Source organism: Chrysochloris asiatica, unplaced genomic scaffold (assembly GCF_000296735.1).
Source record: "Chrysochloris asiatica unplaced genomic scaffold, ChrAsi1.0 scaffold00003, whole genome shotgun sequence".
In the NCBI taxonomy this organism is placed as follows: Eukaryota; Metazoa; Chordata; class Mammalia; order Afrosoricida; family Chrysochloridae; genus Chrysochloris; species Chrysochloris asiatica.
The window spans coordinates 1,276,196-1,291,027 of NW_006408521.1; the positions used below are offsets into that span (position 1 = coordinate 1,276,196).

At 39.2% G+C, this 14,832-nt stretch overlaps 1 protein-coding gene and 1 pseudogene across 1 annotated transcript in view; one reads left to right on the forward strand and one right to left on the reverse strand.

Annotated features, from left to right (window-relative positions):
- BICC1 (BicC family RNA binding protein 1) overlaps nucleotides 1-14,832 on the reverse strand; it is a 366,532-nt gene that overhangs the window by 314,908 nt on the left and 36,792 nt on the right. The window lies entirely within an intron of this gene.
- Nucleotides 3,630-4,084, forward strand: LOC102822357 (annotated as a pseudogene).

The window sequence follows — 14,832 nt, forward strand, 5'->3', positions numbered from 1 at the left end:
GAATAAGAAAGACCATAGAAGAATTGACACATTTAAGTTATGGTGTTGGAGGAGAACTGAAAGTGCCATGGCTGTCAAGAGAACCATCAGATCTGTGTTAGAAGAAGTGCAGTCAGAGTGCTCCTTGAAGGTCAAGATGGACAAACTTCATCTCTCATACTTCGGATAAACTGTCAGGAGGGACCAGTCGCTGGAGAGGAATATCATGTTTGGTAAGGTGGAGGATCAGAGAAAAAGAAGAAGACCCCCCAACAAGATGGAATGGCAATGTAGCAACATCAATGGGATCAAGCGTGGCAACAACTGTGAGGCTGGCCCAGGATCCAGGATCAGGAAGTGTTTCGTTCTGCTGTGCATAGGGTCACTATGAGTCGGTACCAACTCAATGGCACCTAACAACAACAATAACATATGATCAATAGCCAGTGGTACTGAAGGAAGAAGTCCAAAGTGCACTGAAGGGGCAATGGCATAGAACAAGGCCCTGGGAATTGATGGACTACAAACTGAAATCTTTCAACTAACTGATGCAGCATTGGAGAAACTCACTCATCGATGCCAGGAAATTTGGTCAACTGATTGGAAGAGATCCATATTTGTGCCCATTCCAAAGAGACGTGACCCACAAAATACAGAAATCATCTAACAATATCATTAATACCAAATGCAAGTAAAATTTTGCTAAAGATGATTCCAAAATGGCTGAAACAGTACATTCACAGGGAACTGCCAGAGATTCAACTTGGATTCACACAAGAATGTGGCACTAGAGATTATCACTGCCGACATCACGGGGATCATGACTGAAAGTAGACAAGTCCAGAAAGACGTTCACCTGTGCTTTATCAATTATACAAAGGCTTTAGACTGTGTGGATTATGACAAACGATGGATAGATAACATTGCAAAGAATGGGCATTCTTCAGTTCTGTCTCACAGAGACCCTACAGGGCTTAAAAAGACTAACTGGTGGGTTTAAACAGCCAACACTAAGGTTAGCAGTCCAATAGTTATCTTACAGTGCCAATATATCTCTTATCACCAGGCATAGGGAGATGAAGAAAAAAATAGTAGAAAGAGAAAGAATAGGGGGAATCGATGTTTGCCCTGAACACATCCTCGGACTGGGCTGCACTACTGCCTCCTTTTTAACATGCCATCCTCCCCCCTTGTATTTCACAGCTCAGTCAAAGAAGCCAGCATAGAATTCTCAAAGACTTTTGGAATATTAATCATTTTTACAGCCTGGAGTAGAGCTATTAAAGATGACATAGGTTTCCCAGTTAAAGTATTTTGTCTTTCCACTATAATTTAGTGCTGTCCTCCCAGGTCACGCAATAGTGGGTATGGGAGCACTAGTATTTAGCTGCTGTGGAGGATGAGGCATGGAATGTGTTTTTCTCTCTTTCCAAGCTCCCCAAGGGCAGAAATGCCAAGATGTAGGGACTTTTGGCAACTTATCTGGGGTCAGGATGAAAGAGGTCTGCTGAGCATCTGTTTAAGGTTCTAAAACTATTGCCAAACTTGACCACAAATCTTTTAGAAACCAGGGTCCAGGTCTGTCTTGTTCATATTGCATGGTGGTGGTTGTATGCCGTAGAGTCGGTCCCACTCACAGCAACCCTCCCTGTATAGGGTTTCTGAGGCTTTAAATCTTTATGGGAGCAGAAAACTTCATCTTTCTCCCTTGGAGTGCCTGTTAGATTCGAACTGCTGACCTTGCAGTTAGCAGCCCAACTTGTAACCCACTATGCTACCAAGGCTCCTTACACAGATATAACAGATGCTAAGTAAATAGTTAAGAAGTCCCTAAGTGTTGCAAATGGTTAAGCGCTCTACTACTAACCAAGAAGTTAGCAGTTTGAACCCACCCAGATAGCAGTTCAAAAGACAGACCTGGCGATCTGCCTCTGAAAGTCACAGCCCTAAAAGCTCTATAGAGCCATTCTACTACTCTGCACATGTGGTCAGCCATGAGTCATAAGCAATCCAACAGCAAAGAACAATAGCAACAAATCAAAACCTAATGATCGGTTGATATATATCTTTCACAGGTAACTGCTTGATTAAATGCCATATAATGGCAGTTATGGCTATACATCGTGGAGTCGGTTCCGACTCATAGTGACACTGTATAGGGTTTCCAAAGCTATAAATCTTAAGGTAGCAGGAATCCTCATCTTTCTCCAGACGAGCAGCTGATAGATTCGAGCTACTGACCTCATGGTTATCAGCCCACCTTGTAATCCCTTACACTATCAGAGCTCCTTAGATACGATATATGAAGCACAAACTAAAAAAAAAAAAAACACAACAACAATGGATGTCTAAAACAAAATACACCTTTCTATTGATTTGCTAAATATTTTGTCTTCTAATGCAAGGTCACAAATAGAATCTCTATATTACACCCCAGAGTCTTGCTGTGGCGCTGGGGGTTAATGCACCAGACTGCAAAACCATTTGAACTGCAAAGTTGGTGGTTCTAGTTCACCAGCTGCTCCTTGGAAACCCTATACAGGGTCACTATGGGTCAGAACCGACTCAATAGCACTTAACATCAACAACATATTATAACCACAGCATAAATCAGTGACTCTGGAAAGTGTTGGAATATTTGACTTATAATAATTTTCCTTAATGGCTAGGTGAGTTCAAGCAAAAGGTTTACACAGGTAAATCAGGTAAGCATCAAAAAAGAAGAGAGTTCAAAAGTGGCCAACACCTGGTTCTTTAAAAATGCCTTCTTTCTTACTCACTTTTTATGCCAATATTATTTCAAATAAAAAGGATGAATGAGAAAAAAACTATTATTAAACGTACAATATTTCCTGGTGGTGGTGGTTATGTGCCGTGGAGTCAGTTCTAACTTACAGTGACCCTGTACAGGGTTTCCGAGGCTATAAATCTTTAAGGGAGCAGAAAGCCTCATCTTTCTCCCGCGGAACAGCTGGTAGTTTCGAACTGCTGACCCTGAGATTAGCAGCCCAACTCCTAACCACTAGGCTACCAGAGCTCCTTTCCTATATTCTTAAAAATCTTTTCTAGATCTTTCTAAAATGAATGCACTGCTAAGAAAAATAAGTTACTCCTGCAGTAGTAGTTGTTAGGTGCTGTTGAGTTCATTCTGACTCACAGTGACCCCGCTGCACAACAAACGAAACACTGCCCAGTCCTGCACCTTCCTCACAATGTTTGTAATGCTTGAGCCTACTGATGCAGCTAAAAGCACATTACTTCATAGACCACCAAGAAACAGTTGCTGTGAATACAACTCTGACTCACGATGACCCCAAAGTCAGACGAGAACTGTACAATTCCACAGGGTTTTCAGTGGACTGTCCAGTGAACTGCACTATTCCATGGCTCTTTTCTCAGTGGACTGTCCAGCCTTTCTTCTGAAGTGCCTCAGGGTAAAACTGAAACTCAAATTTAGTAGCCAAGTAAATTAACCATTTGTGCCACCCAGGGACTCTCAAAATTTCATAGGTTTTCCTAAATATACAGCCAGAACTATTTCTAGGCCCATTCGCTAAAGGTATATATAAAAGTAAGTCTAGATATAAGGTCTCTTCCCATGATCCTCTCTTTCTCTTCTCCATCTTCCCTGTTTCTCGGGTGCCGCAGCCATGAAGGTCGAACTGTGCAGTTTCAGCGGATACAAAATATACCCCGGACACGGGAGACGCCATGCCAGGACCGACGGGAAGGTTTTCCAGTTCTTAATGCAAAATGCGAATCTGCATTCCTTTCCAAGAGGAATCCTCAGCAGATAAACTGGACTGTCCTCTACTGAAGAAAGCACAAAAAGGGGCAATCGGAAGAAATTCAAAAGAAAAGAACCCGCCGTGCAGTCAAATTCCAGAGGGCCACCACTGGTGCATCTCTTGCTGATATAATGGCCAAGAGAAACCCGAAGCCTGAAGTTAGAAAGGCTCAACGAGAGCAGGCCATAAGGGCTGCCAAGCAAGCATCTAAAAAGACAGCAATGGCTGCTGCTAAGGCTCCCACAAAGGCAGCACCTCAACAAAAGATTGTGAAGCCTATGAAAGTTTCTGCTCCCCGAGTTGGTGGAAAGCGCTAAGTTGGCAGGCTTTAAAATAAAGACTCAACTGCAAAAAAAAAAAAAAACGTAAGTCTAACGATATTAAACACATAAATTAATAAGTAAAATACATTGTTTCTAAAAAGCATACCATTTCCTAGATTTTTTTAAAAAATACTCAACATGAGCTGCACTCACATTTACTAAAATAATATAAAATAGTTCTTATAATCCTTTCTTGGCGTACTGGTGTGGCACTGTAGGTTAAGGACTAGATTACTAACCACAAGGTCAGTGCGTCAAACCCATCAGCAACTCCTCGGAAACTCTATACAGGGTCACTATGCGTCAGAACCAACTCAAAGGCACTTATAAACAACATTACCCTTTCTTATAAAGCAGCGAGAGTTTCCTACAGATTAGTTCAGGACTAGAATTGACAGTTCAGTGCTTCCCCAGAAGCAAGATGCAATCAGTGAGCTCCACAACATGGAAAGAGAGGCACTAGAATAACTAATCATTGTAGTTTGAAGCAGATAATCAATTGTTCATAGGCAAGGTCAGACAGAAGCTGAAGAATATTAAAACAAGTTCACGAGAGCTAAAATTAAGAACTTGAATATATCCCACCTGAATTTAGAGACCATCTCAAGAACAGATTTGATGCATCCCTTAGGCCATCTAGAGAAACAAAAACAGTGAAGCATATATATATGTGTATATATAAAGGGAAGTTGGGCTGCTAACCTCAAGATCCACAATTCCAAATAACCAACTGTTCCGCAGCAGGAGAAAGATGAGGGTTTCTACTCCTGTAAAGATTTGCAGCTTTAGAAACCCTACACAGGGTTGGTATGACTTGGAACCAACTCCACAGCACTTAACCATCACGGAAGAGAAATTTTATCATCAAGGAAATGGTTTACAATGGTGGAGTCCTGGTTCCCCAGCAGAAGACAGAGAGAGAGGCTTTTCCATGTGTCCATTATATTGGGAGCATATCACACCTTCAAAGAAGCATCCCTTCTGTAAAGCATCCCTTCAGAGCCATTCATCATAGAATTAATCATGCCTGTATTAGGTTTCATCACCATGGGAATAAGCACATGTCAACTGCTAAACCTCTGGAAATCCTGGCCTAGTGAAAATGACACAAAACCCTATTACTATGCATTAAAAACTAATGACAGAAAACCAGAAGAGTTGTGGGATGAAATCAAGGTATCATAAAGGAAGACAAAAAACTGGAAGACAAGAAAAATGGAAAGACCAAAACAAGTATCAGAAGAGACTCTGAAACTTGCTCTCCACAAACAAATTGAAGAAATGAGGAGGTAAAAGAGCTGAACAGAAAATTTCAAGGGGCAGTTCGAGAAGACAAAGTCAAGTATTATAACAAAATGTGCAAAAACCCAGAGTTAGAAAACCAAAAGGGAAGAATATGCTTAGCATTTTTCAAATTGAAAGAACTGAAGAAAAAAATCCAAGCCTCAACTTTCATTATTGAAGGATTCTCTGGGCAAATTATTGAATGATGCATGAAACATCAAAGAAGATGGAAGGAATACAGAGTCAATGTACCAAAAAGAAATGGCTGGTGTTTAACCATTTCAAGAAGCAGCATATGATCAAGACTGAATCGTACTCACGGAAGAAGTCCAAGGTACACTGCAGGCACTGGCAAAGAATAAGTCTCCAAAGACTGATGAAATGCAAATTGAAATCTTTCAACAAACTGATGCAGCACTGAAGAAACTCACTTATCTATGCCAAGAAATTTAATAGACAGCTACCTGGCCAACAGATTGTAAGAGATCCAATATTTGTGCCCATTACAAAGAGCAGTGACCCAACAGAACATGGAAATCATCAGACAGTAACACTAATATCACATGCAAGTAAAAGTTTAATAAATATAATTCAAAAATGGCTACAACACAACACAGACATGGAGTTGCCAGAGGTTCAAGCCACATTCATACGAGGTTATAGAATGAGGAATATCCTTGCTAAATCCAATGGATCTTGGCTCAAAGCACAAAATAACCAGAAAGACATTCACCTGTGCTTTATTGACTATCCAAAGGCTTTAGACTGTGTCGATCAAGACAAACTATGGACAACATTGAAGAAAATGAATATTCCAAAACACTTAATTGTGCTCATCAGGAACATGTACAGAGATGAAAAAACAGTCATTTGAACAGAACAAGGGGACACTGAATGATTTAAGATCAGGAAAGGTGAGTGCCAGAATTGTATTCTTTCACCATACTTATTCAAACTATATGCTGAGCAAATGATCCGAGAAGATGGATTATATGACGAAGATCATGGCATCAGGATTGGAGGAAGACTCATTAACAACCTGAGACATGCAAATGATACAACCTTGCTTGATGAAAGTTAACAGGTCTTAAAATACTTACTGATGAAGATAAAAGACTAAAGCCTTCAGATGGATTGCACCTCAATGCAGAAAAGACTGAAGTTGGTAAAGACTTCATTTTGCCTGGAACTACTACCAACACTTATGGAAGTAGCAGTCAAGACACCAACCGATGTATTGCATTGGACAAATGTGCTTCAGAAGATCTCTTAAAAATATTCAACAGCAAAGACGTCAGTCTGAAGATTAAGGTACGCTTGATGCAAGCCATGGCATTCTGAATAAGCTCATACTCATGTGAAAGTTGGACAATGAATAAAGAGGACGGTAGGAGAATCATTGCATTTAAGTTATGGTGTTGGAGAAAAATACTGAAAGGAACAGGTACTGCCACATGAACACATTTCTGTTGGAAGAAGTACATCCAGAATGTTCCTTAGAAGCCAGGGTAGCGAGACTTCATCTCTCATGCTTCAGATATCTATCAGGAAAGACCAGTCCCTGGAGAAAGACACTATGCTTGATAAACTGAAGGGTCAGCACAAAGAAAAAGATTCTCAAGGAGACGGACGGACACCATGTCAGCAACAGTGGACTCAAGCTTAAAAATGATTGTGAGGATGGCGCAGGACTGAGCAGTGTTTCATTCTGTTGTACATAAGGTCACTATGAGTTGGAATCCACCCAATGGCACCTGACAACAACAGCCACTGTCCAAAAGGGAAAGGTAAAAGGGGGTCTAAATGGCATGGTTGCCAAATAATGGCCTGAGGGACAGGTTAATGTGACCTCACTATCAGGTTTCTCATTGGTAAAATGCAAGATTGTCACACATATAGCCAGAAATTTTGAGAAAAATCAGTGTCATATAGCTACTGCTTGAAAAATCTAAGGAAAGTTCCACTGGTTCAAACATTGCAGTGGGTACTTCTAGCCTTACTCAGTGAGCCAAATCTATTTTCTCATTATGGGCTTGATTTAGAACCATGGCAAGTAAACAGCAACTAACAGCACAGTATTTTGTCAGAGTCTTTGTTTCAGAACAATTTAACTTTTAAAACAGTCCATCAAGAGAAAAGGAAAAAGAAGGTTGGAAATGACCCCAAATTACTATACTGTGGCTAAATATATAGCAAATAAAGTTACGAGAAAAATCAGCTGAAAATGTGCTGCAAGCTTTCATTATCTCAAAATTGACCATATACTTATCACAAAATAGTACAGGGTTTTGTTTTTTATGCTGAAATAAAAGCCAAAAGGAAAAAAGAAAAATGTGGCACAGGATTCAACTGAAATAAGATGAGCACTTTTATACACACACTTACACACACACACATATGTATATATATTGTTGATGTTGTTAAGTGCCATCAGGTTGGTTTTGATTCATAGGGTCTCTGTATAGGGTTTCCAAGGAGCAGCTGGTCAATTTGAACCACTAAATTTGCAGTTCAAACTGACCTCAGAGTCCAGCCCCCTCATAGATACAGCGGCATATAAGGATTCCAAATACATATATTTGGATACTCAAAAATGCAACCTACTTCTTTGGAAAACCTTCTGGCATTTTTTTTCTCCCAATAAATTCCAAAAACTCAGTCACATCACACAAAAGCTGTGTAACAAAATCCAATCCTAAGAAAATTATTTGTTTTCTGTTGCTAAGAAACATCAAAGGAAATTCTGAATGATGCATAAAACAACTCCATTGAAACAATTGCATTGTTTCTGAATTTAAAAGCTCATATATTCTAGAAAGGAGGAGAAGGCTTCAGAAACTTCAATGAAAAATGGAATTAAAAGATAATGGAACTTTGATGATAATGAAACCCCCTCATAGATACAGGTGGTGGTGATGTGCTGTGGAGTTGGCTCCAACGCAGAGCAACTTTGCATAGGGTTTCTGAAACTGTACATCTTTATGGGAGCAGGAACACTCATCTTTCTCCCATGCAGTTTCGAACTGCTGACCTTGAGGTTATTAGCCCGACTTATAACCACTATATAGGAGCTCTAGTAGCGTAGTGGTTACAAATTGGGCTATGAAGTGTAAGGTCAGCAGTTTGAAACTACCAGCCACTCTGTGGGAGAAAGATGAGGCTTTCTGCTCCCGTAAAGATTTACAGCCTCAGAAACCCTGTATAGGGTCGCTATGGGTCGGAACCGACTCGACAGCACTTAACAACAAAAACATAACCACTATATATTGACTACATTTCATTGTTCAATTTTAAAACACACAAAGTGAAAACCTTTTACTGTGAATTTTTTTTCAGTTTTGTAACTTACAAATAGAAGGCTTCTTTTTCAGAATTAAGACTGAACTCTGAGGATTTTTACTATATTTTATAGACTTTCCGGTTGTTGTTGTTGTTGTTACGTGCCATCGAGACGAACTACTTCCGAAAATTTAGTCACTGAAAACCTCATGAATAGTAGTAAAACACTGTGAGTACCAGATAAATTAATATTGAAATATGGTGAAGAGCATCAGAATATTGTCAGAGTGAATGCCAGAATATGGGCCCCTCAGGTTGGAAGGCACTCAAAATGCAACTGGGAAAGAGCTGCCTCCTCAAAGTAGAGTTGACTGTGATGACTCGAATGGAGTAAAGCCCTCGGGACCTTCATTTGCTGATGGGGCACAACTCAAAATGAAAAGAAACAGCTGCAAAAATCCATTATTAATCAGAACATTGAATGTACAAAATTAAGAATCTAGGAAAATTGGAAACTTTCAAAAATGAAATGGAACACATAAACATCGGTATTCTAGGCACTAGTGACCTGAAACTGACTGGTATTGGGCATTTTGAATCCGGCATTCACATAGTTTACTATGCATGGAATAACAGAAGAGGAATGGGGTCGCATTCATAATCAGAAAGAACATATCAAGATCAGTCATGAGGTACAACACTGTCTGTTATAGAATAATATCCATACGCCTACAAGAAAGACCAGTTAATACCACTATTATTCAAATTTATGATCAACCACAAAAGCCAGTGATGGTGAAATTGAAGAATTCTATCAACTTCTTCAGGCTGAAATTGATTAAAAATGCAATTGAGATGTATTGATAATTACTGATGATTACAATGCAAAAGTTGGAAACAAAGAGAAAGGATCAGTAGTTGGAAAATAAGGTCTTGGGGACAGAAATTATGCTGGAGATTACTTAAGAAATTTGTGCAAGATCAATAACTTGTTCATTGCAAACACCTTTTAATAAATATAACATAAAAGATAACTATACACCTGGACCTCACTATATGGAATACACAGAAATCAAACTGACTACATCTGTGGAAAGAGAAGATGGAAGAGCTCCATATAATCAGCCAAAACAAGGCCAGGGACAGATTGTGGAACAGACCATCATATGCTCATATGCAAATTCAGATTGAAGCTGAAGAAAATGAAAATAAGTCCACGAGAGCCAAAATATGACCTTGAATATATCCCACCTGAATTTAGAGATCATCTGAAGAACAGAGTTGATGTATTACATACTAATGACCAAAGACCAGAAGAGTTGAAGGATGACATCAAGAACATCATACATGAAGAAAGCAAAAAGTCATGAAGAAGACAAGAAAGAAGGAAAAGATCAAAATGCATGTCAGAAGATACACTGAAACTTGCTCTCCAACATAGAGATGCTAAAGCAAATAGAAGAAATGAGGAGGTACAAGAGCTGAAGGGAAAATTTCAAAGGTCAGCTCAAGAAGACAAAGTCAAATATTACAACAAAATGTGCAAAGATCTGGAGTCAGAAAACCAAAAGGGAAGAACACACTCAGCATTTCTCAAGACGGGGGAACTGAAGAAAAAATTCAAGCCTTGATTTTGTTATTGAAGGATTCTCTGGGCAAATTATTGAATGATGCAGAAAGCATCAAGAGAAGATGGAAGGAATACACAGAGTCATTTACCAAAAGGAGATGGTTAATGTTCAACCATTTCAAGAGGTAGCATATGATCAAGAACCAGTAATATTGAAGTAAGAAGTCCAAGGTTCATTAAAGGAACTGGCAAAGAACAAGGCACCAGGAATTGAAGGAATAAAAGCTGCACAGTGAATAAAGAAGACTAGAAGAATTGATGCTTTTGAGTTATGGTGTTGAAGGAGAATACTGAAAGTACCATGGGCTACCAAAACAGACAGATCTGTGTTGGAAGAGGTGCAGCCAGAGTGCTCCTTGGTGGCCAGGATGGCCAAACTTCATCTCTCATACTTGGGACATATTGTCAGGAGGGACCAGTCACTGGAGAAGGATAACATGTTTGGTAAGGTGGAGGGTCAGAGAAAAAGAGGAAGACCCCCAACAAGATGGATTGGCAAAGTGGCAGAATCAATGGGCTCAAGTGTGGCAGAATCATGAGGTTGGCTCAGGACTGGGCAGTGTTTCGTTCTGTTGTACATAGGGTCACTATGGGTGGGTACCGACTCAATGGTACCTAACAACAAAAGAAGCAAATGTAAATCATTTTTTAAAATGTACAATTCAATATTACTTCCCACATCCAAATGCTACCTATGATGACAGTTTGATCCTTTGTATCAAACATCATGTTTTGGAAAGTAGCTCATGTACATAATTGATCATTGATAACATGAGTGGTAAAATAATTCATTTGACTTTTCCCCAGTCACAGCTGTCATTGTTAAGTGCCATCAAGTCGGTTCTGATTCACAGCGTTCCTATACAAGATTATGAGGCTATAAAATTTTATAGGAACAGAAAGCATCATCTTTCTCCCACGAAGCAGCTACTGGGCTTAACCTGCCAACCTTGTGGTTTACAGTTCAGTGCTTATCCTACAGAGCCATACGCCCCCTATCATGGTTGTAGTTGTTGTTTTAATGTGCCACTGAGTCCATTCCAACTCACAGCGACCCTATATAGGGTTTCCAAGACGCCGCTGGTGGGTTTGAACTGCCAATCTTGTAGTTATCGGCCCAGTGCTCATCCTACAGCACCACACATCAGCATTCCCTATCACAATTAGGAGCTACTTATAAACTAAAATTTGAGCTTTAAAACCAATGTATCAGCTCACCAACTTCATCTATTCCCAATTAATGATTAAAACTCTGTTTAACCAAGGCCAAACCCATTTGGCCATCCTCCAAGTTCCAGAGATGCCAGGTCAACATTTAGTTTCACATGAGGGATTTCACCAACCTACATTTTCTAAGGACTCACTGAAACTTCCCTTACAAAGACTGCTAATCATTATCATAAGACGAGATGAGAATGCTGATGTGCTCATAGAAAATTAACCGACTTCACATACTGATAGCCTCATTACCTAGACTTCAGCCTCCCTTTTTTGATCTTGATGATCAGAAGAGAAATTTTGCCTATTTATATCAATGTTTTTAAGACTCCAGACAGTATTACTGGTTACTTTTTAACTGGATAGTTGACTCTCTCTTGTTCACTCTCTCAGATACCCTACTAAGGCAATGTTGTTCAGGAGAAACAATTCAATTAGATCCATTTAAAATAGATGGAACCACAAGTTTCAACTTTCAGCATGCAACTCATGTCCTAAGATCAAAAATCTGAAAAAATGTCCAAGGGTCTCCATTCTCTTCAGCTTAAAATGATTCTGACATGAAGTTGTCACAAAAATAGGCATGCGAAGTTTTAAAAGTTGGCATTATCTTAAGGTAATATAAGCAAAAAGTATAAAAAAGAGATAAAAAATACACTCTTCTCCCACGAATAATTACCTTAGATCAAGGCAATTTGAGTCTTCTCAATATATATTGTTTTCCCAACTCATAGCCATCTTGTACAGGGTTTCTGAGGAGCAACAGGTGGGTTTGAACCACCATACTTGTGGTTCACAGTATGTGCTTATCCTACAATGCCACACCAGGAGTCTAATATGTGCTAGTTACTTACTATTACACCTTTTACTTTCAAAGACCTTTAAGAATCTATCACATAATCTGGACAAATTCGCAAATCGAGCTTACTGAGCACAGAGTTTACATAATCAGGCATAATAGCAAAAAAACAAAACAAAACCCCAGCAGCAAACAACAAAATAATAACAGACCAGTGCTGACCCAGAAATAGCATACTAAAATACAGCTGTTCTTAATATAGTAGAATTAATGCATTTGATCTACGGGGCTGGAGGAGATTAAAAGTACTACGTTGTTGTTGTTAAGTGCTGTTGAGTCGGTTCCGATCCATGGCGACCCTGTATAGGGTTTCCGAGACTGTAAATCTTTACAGGAGCAGAAAGCCTCATCTTTATCCCGTGGAGTGGCTGGTAGTTTCAAACTTCTAACCTTAAGGTTCGCAGCCCGATTCGTAACCACTACGCTACCAGAGCTCCTTAAAAGTACTATGGACTGCCAGAAAAACAAACCTGTGTTTGAGGAAGTACTGCCAGAACACTTCTTAGAAGCCAGGATGGTCAGATTTAGTCTCTCAAACGTTGGACATATTACCAGAAGGGCCCAATCCCTGAAGAAGGGCATCAAGTTTACTGAAGTGGCGGGTCGGTGAAAAAGAGACACCTCCACCACGAGATGGACTAGCACAGTGTCAGCAGCACTGGGTTCAAGCCCAGCAACAATTGTGAGATGGGCACAAGGCAGGGCAGTGTTTCCTTCTGTTGTGCATAAAGTCACTGAGTCAGTTCTGACTGGACAGCACCTAGTACCCACACAGCACACCTGTATCTACCCAGCTATCGATATGACAAAAAGCAAATAACTGCACTCTTGACAGAAAAAATAAAGTTCAACGTTAAGACCTCAAAATGTTTCCATTTTTATCTTACCTGTATATGCAGAAAGACAGGAAAATAACTCTAAGTCACACTGTATTTATAATTCAGAGACTTAAAATTCTGTTGACAGTTTAAACCAGCTTAGGTATCTTGAACCAATTGCTTAAAACTATACTCTCTGAACCTTGGGCTTTCCACAGCTTTAGAATTAGTATGACCTATACAAGTTCTCCTATTTCTTTCTGATTTTAATATGGGATTACGACTACGAATTTATGCAATTCCTGCCTTCCACCATGACACCCAATAATTAATCTGTCACTCTGAAAATGCTTCCATAAAGTACAAGCCCTTTTAGTATTTTGTTGTTGTTGTGCAGTGCCATCGAGTTGGTCGCGACCCATAGCGACCCTATATAGGGTTTCCGAGGAGCAGCTGGTGAGCTTGAACTGCCAACCTTGCAGTTCAAATGGCTATGCATTAACCCACAGCGCCACACCAGGGCTCCCTTTTAGTATTACAACTCAATAAAATGGTACTAAATCTTCCTAAGCCATTCAACATAGTTCAGATTCATTTCAACATTTTGAATTATTTAGGTCACCATTCCCCTCATATACTGTGGGTAACTAAGAAGCTAAGACTTATCACAAGAGGAATGAACTCCTTCCATCCAATCCAAACTCAGCAGCCTGACACCAACAAATTTCTGAGGACTTTTGTACCTAGTTCACAAATTGTGTAAAAAGCTGACCTAAAACAAAACCACAAGGTATTAATATATCAAATAAGCAACAAAAACTTCTTGTTGTTAATTAAAGAAAAAGTTGCAGGCTAGCTTCTAAAATTATGAGGTCCCACCAAGAAAAAAAAAAAATTGCTTTGGTGTATTTTATAAATATTTTCAGAATATTCATTTCTGAAATTAATTTTTTACACTAGATACATGTATTAATTTTCTAATGGTCAGCTGATTAACAACATTAATTCCACTTGAAACCTTAATATTTCCTCGCCATGTAACATAATACACTTACAAATTCTGGGGATTCAGATATGGGCATTTATGGGGTGGGGTGGCAGTGTTCTGGCACTATTACACATTTATTCTGAGTGCCTACTCACATGGTATAGAGAACAAGACTTATTTAACTTAATGGAGAAGACAAGAAAATGAAATTACAAATCAGTGGAAAAAACAATACATAGTAACACCAAGTATCACAGAAAAAGTTGGCAAATAAAAAGGCAGACAAATCAGAATTTTCTTAAGTAATTAAAAATACAGCTGCCTGAAATCACATGCTGTTAGAGATAATAAATCTGTAACTTGAATAGCATCTCAAGGTAAGCATCTACAAGGGGATTTCAAAAGTTCTTAGAAAATAGAGTGAAAAGATATTGAAAATGTTCTTAGAAAGTGGAGTGAAAAGAATTTTTCCAAAAACTTTTTGAAGCCCCTTGTATTAAAATATTCCACAATGAATAACGCCACTATCAGTCCGAACTTTAGAGAAAGTTGGGATCATAAGTGATCATCTACTCACTACAACTAGGGATCAACTGAGCCAAAGACAAATTTTAACTTTTCTGAGATTAACTTTTCTGAGAGAGTATCAGAAAAGATACTTTAACC